Genomic DNA, 10,342 nt, shown 5'->3' on the forward strand with positions numbered 1-10,342 from the left:
TATTTCAAGCTTGGGTTGAAGGTGAAGGCTAAACATGATCCATGAGCTTAGGTAAGTTTATTTTCTTTTTCTCTCTGATTTATGTGGTTGTTTTGACTCATTGTCGACAGACAGTGTATCCTGTCTAGATTTTGCACAGTATACTTGCTCCCTATTGAAGGATCGTTACTGTCTGGCACAATGAGCACTTAACATCATATTAATTAGAGAGAAAATTTCCCTATAGTATTTTATGGGTCGTCTTGACTCAGTATTGACAGAGAGTGTATCTAAGCTATTTAATGGATGGTCTTGCCATGTTGTTGATTATTATCATCTGGCACAGCATGTTCTTGACACCACACTTAGTGGAAGATCATTACCCCTTGCACACTGAGCGCTTGATGTCATATTTATTAGAGTGAGAATTATGAGGAGTTGAAATACCCCCTTCATGAATTAATTGGAACTAAAAACATAAATATTAAGCCTATGGTGAAATGTTGAGTATGAATTTAGAGACTCAAGCTTTTCATTTGCATTATTTTCATCTTTAATTCATTCCCGCCATTTTATTTTAAATCTTAAGATAAAAAAATTCACTCCCAACCAACTCACATATACACCTAGAAAATTAACCCCATGCATAATTAAATCTACATTCTCGTGGGGCCAAACACAAAATCTATTTACAATAGATTCGTGCCCTTACGAGTAGAATAAAATGTGGACAACACCCATCAAGAACAACTCACGTATAAAGTACATAGACAATATTTATAAGTTTCTTATTCCTATAATGATTCTAGCAACTATAATTCACTGATAAATTAAAAGAATAACGAAGCTTAAGAAAGAAAATGGCAGAAAACTATTATGCTAATAGTCATTATTAGTACTTTCCACCCCTCATCCATCCATTTGTCAACCATTTTACCTACCATCATATATCTCTAAAGTCATAACATGTCCTTGAGCAATTGAAACGACCCGTCCCGCACCCCCAGGGCGAGTCTATCTAAACTCATATAATCGAATCGATAATAATTATGATATCTAAGAATTCTATCAAAAATTCGACAGAATCTCCCCTATTAATAAAACATCCCCAAGCCTACAATTTACAAAACAATACTCCCAAAATAATTCAATATACATCCATCCTTCATAACCAACTTCTCAAGTCAACATACCAAATACCACCCAAATCATTCTAATATTAAAATATAATGGTTATCCTTAATTACAAAATATAACAAATAAATACAATTCGCAATATCCCAAATATCAAGATATTAAATCTACGACTCCTAACACCATCACGTGGCCACAATTTCAAATCTAACTATCGTTGCTGGGTCGACTGATGTACCTGCAAATCTCCTATGGGGGGGGGGGGGGAATATAATAAAAATGGGATGAGTATAAAACTCAGTGAGCTCAGTGAGTGGATAGTAATTTTTGAAAAATAAATTTATTTAAAATGATTTAATCTTTCTCAAATCAATTTCATCAAAATATTATAAGAACTTATATAAACATATTCAATTCAAATTAGTTACTGAAATAACTATATTACATAAATCTGCATAAAATCAATGAAATCATAATACTTATAATATCAAATACTGAATACCAAAAACTATCATCAAAGTGGTACCCAAGGGAATGATCTCATCATATCCGGACCTCGACGGACGGGCAATCAGGGAACCATCATGCCTCGGAGCTACAATGGATAGATGGGGAAATCTCATCTTATATCTCATGTATCTCAACATCTGCATCTCTGTAATCATCATACTGCATGCATAAGCCCCCAAAAGGCAAAAGCGCCCAAACACACGGCCCAAAGCCTCTATGTGTATTCAGACGGGCCCCAAAGGCCTCTATCTCATCTCATCTGTATCTCTGTATTCATCTCATATTATCTGTATCTCTGTATCTGGAGGGCAAGGGTACTATCCAATGATTTTCCAAACAACATTTTATACACATGTACATAAACATATAATCACATATGAAATCTCATTTTCTTTTTATTCAGCATATTTCAAATCCACTCAATTCTAATATCACGCATTTACTCAAAACGATAACAAAATCATTAATCAAACTCATTCTTAATAACAATAAATATCAACACATAGATAAAAATCAATTTTCTAGAAAATCATTAAATCGAAGCATCAAATACTTATTTATCAAAACATACTGCATTGTATCATAAAATCAGCATATACTATGAAAATAGGTTTTGTATATTCCACTCACAGTGACAAAGTCCAGACTCGGTATCAACAACGTCCGCGGGTTGATTGTCGTCCGCGGATCCTCCTAATCAAGGAAACGACATAATCATTCTCTGTAAATTTGAAATACAACTAATTTTACATAATAATTCTCGAAAAAAATATCTATCAACAATAAATTATTCCCACATGCACAAAATTACCGAAATACCCCTACATCCCAAAATTACCAAAATGCCCCCAACATCATTATTTTACCAAAATTATCCTCAGAATCTTTAATTACTAAATGGTCCTCAATTCAGATCATGAAATTACCATAATGTCAGAAATTATGAAATTACCCTCAGAGAGTAAAATTACCAAAATGTCCTTAACGACTTAAATTACCGAATTACCCTCGAAATCTCAAATTACCTCACTGCCCTAACCTAAAATTACCAAATTATCCACTGATTCCATAAATTACAAATTCACCCTAAAGTTTTATGAATTTATTGAATTGCCCCTGTCGGTTAATGGTGACTGGACTTCAGTCAACGACGACGGGAAGCTTAGGTTTGATAGTTCATGCCTCGGTGAGTCCAACGGTGTCGGCGGTGACCTCTCACGTGCGGCGATGGCGGCGGATCGTGCTCCTAAAGCCGCGAGCTTTCCAAGTGGCCGATCGTCGACAATCTGGCCGTTTCAGGTGACAAGGTTGGTCGGAAAATGATGCTGGTGACGTGAGGAGTAGAACCCAGCTGGAGGTGTGCCCAATTGAGGCGAAATCGACGGCGATCGTGATGGGTTTTTGGCCATGAATTTTCGAGCTTCAAACGACGGCGTTCCAGTCGTTTTCTGGCAATGAGGACGGCTGGGTTATGACGGCCGACTTCCAAGCTTTAGATCGGTACCAAGCTCGGCCAGTGAGGTGGTCGGAATTGCGAAATTTGTCTGGTCAAGGTCGCAGGTCGGGTCGGATTCGCGGGTTAAACCGAATCAATTCTCTCTCTCTCTCTCTCTCTCTCACGTGCCCCTCTCTCTTTCCTTTTTTGGAAACCAGCTTCCCACTTTCCATTTATAGAAACTGGATTCTTTTTTTTTTTTTTTCACTTAAGCTTAATACAAATTAAGCTAATACCGGACCTGTGACGAAAATAAAATCCGACTACCCGAGTTTTTTAATTGTGCTCAATTTATCTCGATTGAATGTTGTGACAATTTTAAAATTAATATCGTCTCATTCTCTCTATCTCTTTAGATGTTTTAGGTGATTGATCCTTAGAGAATGTAATTCCATGTCTGAATGGTAATAAACCAGTCTTGGAATTTTCCATGCTAAATCTAGCCAATATCTTATCGATATAGATTGCTTGAGACAAGGCTGAAGTTTTATTCTTCCGGTCTCGTAGTAACTTGATACCAAGAATATAACTTATCTCTCCCAGGTCTTTCATATCAAATTGTTTTGCTAACCAAATCTTTATTGTAATCAATACTCCTATATCGTTTCCAATCAGGAGAATATTGTCTACACAAAGAACTAGGAAGGCTACAAATTTTCCCTGAATTTTCTTGTACACACATGGTTCATCAATGTTCTGAATGAATCCAAGCGATTTAATCGCTTGATCAAATCTGATGTTCCATGACCGGGATTCCTGCTTCAATCCATAAATGGATCTCTGCAACTTACATATCATGTGTTCTTGGCCTTTTTTGTATAAATCCATCTGGTTGCTGCATGTAGATGTTTTCTTCAAGATGCCTGTTAAGAAATGCAGTCTTGACATCCATTTGCCAAATTTCATAATCTAGCACTGCAGTAATGGAGAGCAGAATCCTAATGGATTTAAGCATAGCAACCAGAGAAAATGTTTCCTCATAATTGATTCCTTCTTTCTGAGTAAACCCTTCGGCTACTAATCTTGCTTTAAATGTTTCCACCCTTCCGTCTACTCCTCTTTTTCTCTTGTAGATCCACTTGCACCCTATAGGTTTTACCCCATTTGGTGTCTCTACAAGTTCCCAGACTTTATTGGAATACATAGATTCCATTTCTTGATTCATTGCCTTTTTCAAAATTCAACATCTCTATCTATTAGAGCTTCGTTGTAACTAGTGGGATCTTGTACATGTTCATCTGAGATAGCCGTATAGGTTTCTCCCAAAAGCATGTATCTCGCAGGTAACCTAGTTACCCTCCCACTACGACGAGGTTCTAGAAATGATGGTTGTTCAAGGATAATCCTGTGCTGATCAGCTGGTTGTTGCTGTTCTTCCTGTTCTATAACAGGTGTTGAAAGCTTAGCATCAACCTGATCTCTTTTATTTCTCTAGTTTTACCTTACTCTTAGGTTATAAGTCATTATATAGTCTTCCTCAAAGAAAGTAAAGAATATTTCTATAAATACATTCCTATCTTGAGGACTATAATTCAGACTTTCCCTTATTCCTTTAAGATATCTAAAACATGCAAGCTTCTAAACACGAATCCATCTTCTCTATCTCTAATTCTAGTAGAAATACTAGTAAACTCCAAATACGAATGTGTCTCAAACCATGTTTGTGGTTTTTTCATAATTTCTTAGAGTAGTAGACACTGAGATAGATGAAACTAAGTTCAATAAACTTTGTAGTTTCAAATACTAGTATCTGGAATCAAAAAGGTAAATGATAAACCACTTAGTATATATCTTGTCTTATCCAAAAGAATCTTGTTTCTCCATTTAATTACACTATTGTATCATAGTGTTCATTGACAACCAAATAGTGCTTGAATTCTCCATAGAGATAGTCTTTGTTTCGATCATATCGAAGTTCTTTTATGTTCCTGTCTAATTGCTTCTGTCTTATCCACGTACTCTTTTGAATTTCAAAAGCAATGGAATCATGACGCATTTAGACAAACAAAAATAAAATGAATATTCATCAACAAGATTGATAGATGATTAGTATTAAAAATTGTTTAATTATCAAGCGATAATATGTTATTTTATGCTTATGTTATAATTTATATTTGTGTTTATGTAATATATTATGAATTATTAATTATGTTTTAAAAATATTTAATTTTGTGTATTTTTATGTGTTTATTAGGAAAATTATTAATTTCACGTACTTCGAGGCTCCAAACAAATAAACGGAGGTCAAATTTGGATTCCGGAGGTCCGAAAACCTTAAGATCAGTCAAGATCGGCTTAAAATTGGGCTTGTGTAAAAAAAGTTGACTTTTCCTGTTGACCGAGCACTGATTGGATGATGAAATGAGCTTACAATAGATATGAGTGCATGGGATAACTGGCAATCTTGACTAAATCTCAGCCGTTCATGATTCAATGGCCATGATTGTGCCACGTGGCAATGGTTGGTGAAGCAAGTTGGAGGATCCGAATCTTTGTATTCGGGTCGACCCGATCCACCCATTAACCCGCCAAATCTCAACCGTTCTTTGGGCAAATCGGATGAGTCAAATGATGCCATGTGTGATGTTGACTTTTGAAGTTTGACCAGCCATTGGATCTTGATCTAAGGGTTGTGAGGAGCACATGCATGAAGCCTATGATGGACCGCAAAACACTGGATTATGAATTTATTTTTCTATAAATAAGGCCTCATTTTAATGTTTTAATCATCTCTCTACAACTCTCTTCTTCTCAAATTCTCTCCATCTCCTTGTAATCTTGATTTCCAGGTGTGTTTTTAATATTTTGTATAATTATTTTCATTAATAAAATTAGTTTTATTTCCAATTTTAGTTGTTTTTATTTCTTTTAATTATAAGTAATTCAATTTTACTACTTCTTTTTATTTTAATTATGCTTAACTAAATAATATTAGTTAGGGGAAGGTGAAACTCTTAAGAAATAAATATGATTTAATCAAATTCTATGTTTAATTTTATAAATTAAATTATTTTCTATTTAATTTTATACATGTTTTATATTTTGAAAATTTGATTTATTGTAGACAAACAAATGAATTTGGCACAATAAATTCTTAAGATCTTAATATAAGGCATGGTGAAATGGTATTTTGACTTATTGTAGACAAATTAAATTTTGGCACAATAAATACTTAATCCATCATAAATTTAAAGGGAAAATAATAATAATTTGTATAATTAATCTTTTGGGTAATAAATCTAAAAAAAATTGGCAAAAAGAATTTATTAAGTTTTATTTATTTCTAAGAGTGGATCCATAACCCTAACTAGTTCAATTCCATAGTTTCATTTAAATTAAGTTGTTTATATTCAAATTTTAATTTTAATTTTTAGATAAAATAAAATAAACTAATTAAATCTTTTCTCTGTAGATCGACCTCAGACTCACCGAGTTATAATACAACAAGACACTCTTATACTTGAGAGTTAAAAATTACTTTTAAGTTGTGTCAAGTTTTTGGCGCCGTTGCCAGGGAAAAGTTTTTTATTTGGTTTGTTTTTCCGTTTTTATTTTTCTCTTATATGTAAAATTTTGTTTTCCCCCTTTTCCTTTTCTTAAATTCTCTTTTGTCCCTAACTCTTCTCAGAATTACGTTCGGACCCCGACATCTTTCAACTGTTTCACTTTCATTCCAAATTGCTATTCTAAACTTCTAAAAATTACAGTTTGGCCATAAAATTAAAAATAATTTGTAATAAAATCCCTAGACGAAATTCCTCAAAATAATTAAGACTTGGACATACTTTGGACATATTTGGACATATTTTGGACATATTTGGACATATTTTGGACTTAATTTGGACTAAACTAACTTTAACTACTAACTCTAATTACTAACTCTTAACTTACTAACTACTAACTGCTAACTTTTTTAATTTCAGTTATTTAATTTTCTGCATTTATTTAATTTCGTATTTATTTATTTTTGCTTTATTGGTGGGTTCAACCACCAAACTAACTACTAACTCCTAATTTTTATTTTCAGTATTTATTTAATTTTGTATTTTGTTTTTGCTTTATTTTTTTATTGGTGGGGTTCAACCACCATTTTATTTATTTATTTTATTATTTTGCGTTTATTTTATTTTATTTTATTTTTTGCTTTATTGGTGGGTTTAACTACCATTTTTTCTTTTTCTTTCTTTTGCATTTATTTTATACTTAATTTATTGTTAACTGGTGGGTTCAACCACCAAAATTGTTATTTAATTTTCTTTTGTACACTTATATTATTTGCATATTTAATTTTTTATTTTATTTTATTATCAATTTGTGTAAATATTATCTTTATAACATAACCCTTGCATGAGACGTTGGTCTCGATCTTCAAGTGGCAGGTTAATTCGTAGATCTCAATCTCCACCACCAATCATGGATGAGAATGAAGGCGAAAACGTTTTGGGCGAACTTAATCCTCAAATTGATCAGGGAGACAACCAATCTCAACATGGGCACGATCAGAATCAACCAAGGACTCTGAGAGACTACATGAATCCAACCAGAACCGGAGCATCCAGAAGCATCTCGATTCAATTTTAAACCAGGTATTATCCAACTTTTACCAACATTTCATGGTTTAGAATCTGAGAATCCGTACTTGCATCTAAGAGATTTTGAGGAAGTTTGTAATACATACACGGACCAAAATTGTAGCATGAACATAATCAGATTAAAGCTTTTTCCTTTTTCATTAAAAGATAAAGCTAAAACTTGGCTACAAAACCTTAGATCTGAATCAGTAAGAACTTGGAATAACATGCAAGAACAGTTTTTGAAAAAATTCTTTCCACCTCATAGAACAAATTCTTTTAAAAGGCAAATCACTTCTTTCACTCAAAAAAATGGAGAAACATTATACCAATGTTGGGATAGGTTTAAAGAGTTGCTTAACATATGCCCACATCATGGTTTTGAAACTTGGCGATTGGTCACTTATTTCTACGAGGGCTTAATACCCCAAAGTAGACAGGTTGTTGAAATGATGTGTAATGGTGAATTTAGGGATAAAATCCTGAGATGCACTAGATTACTGACCATTAGCTGAAATGCACAACATTGGGATACTGTTGGACTTTGAATGACAAATAAGCAACAATCATCTCCATCTAGTGGAGGATCCATACTTGGGAGATCAGATTACAAGCAAAATTGCATCCTAGTAGGAAAGTGAAGCTTTGGAGCATAAAAGAGTGATCAAGTAAAATCTGTTCAAGAAATTGCATGTAACATATGTAATTGAATGATCATTTCACTTAAGAGTGTCCCACTTTGCCTGCACTTAAAGAATGTCTAAATGATCAAGCTAATGCCATTAAGACTTTCAATAAACCAAACCCATATTCACAGACTTATAATCCTGGTTGGAGAAATCATCCGAATTTTAGTTGGAGGAATAATAATAATGCACAATCTTCACAAGCACCACCTCCACAAAATTTTCAAAATCCTCAGCCTTATGCACCATATGTTCCACCACCCTAGAAAAATTTGGAAGACACAATGCATTCATTCATCAGAAAGCAAGATGCTATTAACAATCAAAATGCACAAACTTTTTCTGATTTGAAAGATACTCTTGCTAAATTTGCTTCTGCACTCACCATTCAAGAAAAAGGAAAATTTCCAGCCCAACCACAACCAAATCCTAAAATTCAACAAAATCCACCCGCAGACCAAGTCAAGTCAGTTATAACTCTTCGTAGTGGTAAGGTTGTTGATAGACCTATGCCTGAACCTTATGAAAATGATGAAAATTCAAAGGGTAAGGAAGGACTAAATGAACTTACACCTAGTGAAGAAATAACTAGTGTTCCACCTGAACCACCATTTCCGCATGCATTGAATAAACCAAAGAAATCAAACCACTCTTCTGAAATTTATGAAATCTTTAAGCAAGTGAAAGTTAACATTCCTCTATTAGATGCAATCAAGCAGGTTCCTTCATATGCCAAATTTTTAAAGGACTTGTGCACTGTTAAGAGGAAATTGAAGGTAAGAAAGAGTGCTTTCATGGCCGAACAGGTAAGTACAATTCTGTCTACTAATAATAAGTTGAAATATAAAGATCCTGGTTGTCCTACCATTTCTTGTATTATTGGTAACCACAGAATTGAGCATGCTTTACTAGATCTTGGTGCTAGTGTTAATTTGCTTCCATATTCAGTTTATCTTCAACTTAATCTTGGTGAGTTAAAATCAACTTCAACTACACTTTTGCTTGCCGATAGATCAGTTAAAGTACCAAAAGGAATAGTGGAAGATGTTTTAGTACAAGTTGATAAATTTATTTATCCTGTGGATTTTATTGTCTTGGAAACTGAACCTGTTGTGAATAGTTACAAACCAATTCCTGTAATTTTAGGTCGACCATTTTTAGCAACTGCTAATGCTTTGATTAATTGTAGGAATGGTTTAATGAATTTATCCTTTGGGAATATGACTTTGGAATTGAATGTTTTCAACATGTGCAGGCAACCTAATGAAGAAAATGAGAATGAAGATGATACTGATGAACAAAAGGAATTGTTTGAATCTTGTATCGAGGAAAATATTCAAAAAGGGGATTTTTCTGAACTTTCTAATGTTTGTTTAGTTAATTCAATTGAGTCAAATAAGCAACTTGAACTTGATATTTCTAATATAAATTCGTTGCTTGATTCTATGCAGACTTCGCAAAATTATGATGACGAGCCAAAATTTGAGGAGCTTGGAAGTATTGAAAAGACAGAACAACAAGAAGCACCTAAAATGGAATTGAAACCTTTGCTTGAAGGATTGAAATATGCTTTTCTTGGAGAAGAACAAACTTATCCTGTTGTGATTTCTTCTACTTTAACAAGCGACCAAGAAGGTAAGTTACTTACTGTTCTTAAAAAGCATAAAAAGGCAATTGGATGGACTTTAAATGATATTAAAGGCATTAATCCCTTAATTTGCACACATAGAATTAATTTGGAAGAAAATGCTAAAACATGTCAACAACCTCAAAGAAGATTAAACCCACACATGAAATAGGTAGTCAAAACAGAAGTCCTTAAATTACTTGATGTGGGAATTATCTACCCTATTTCTGATAGTAAGTGGGTAAGTCCTACACAAGTAGTGCCTAAAAAATCTGGAATCACTGTTGTTAAAAATGAAAAAGGAGAATTAATTCCAACACGAATTACATCTAGTGGCGCA

At 33.6% G+C, this 10,342-nt stretch overlaps 1 non-coding gene and 1 pseudogene across 1 annotated transcript; one reads left to right on the top strand and one right to left on the bottom strand.

Moving 5' to 3' along the window:
* Positions 1 to 7,962: 7,962 nt before the first annotated feature.
* On the bottom strand, positions 7,963 to 8,071 carry LOC112101630. The gene has a single exon (XR_002907652.1). It is a non-coding gene; the product is annotated as a small nucleolar RNA R71 (small nucleolar RNA).
* The window catches only part of LOC112099326, an 8,889-nt pseudogene continuing 6,548 nt past the window's right edge, over positions 8,002 to 10,342 (top strand).

This window comes from Citrus clementina, unplaced genomic scaffold (assembly GCF_000493195.1).
Source record: "Citrus clementina cultivar Clemenules unplaced genomic scaffold, Citrus_clementina_v1.0 scaffold_9, whole genome shotgun sequence".
NCBI lineage: Eukaryota > Viridiplantae > Streptophyta > Magnoliopsida > Sapindales > Rutaceae > Citrus > Citrus x clementina.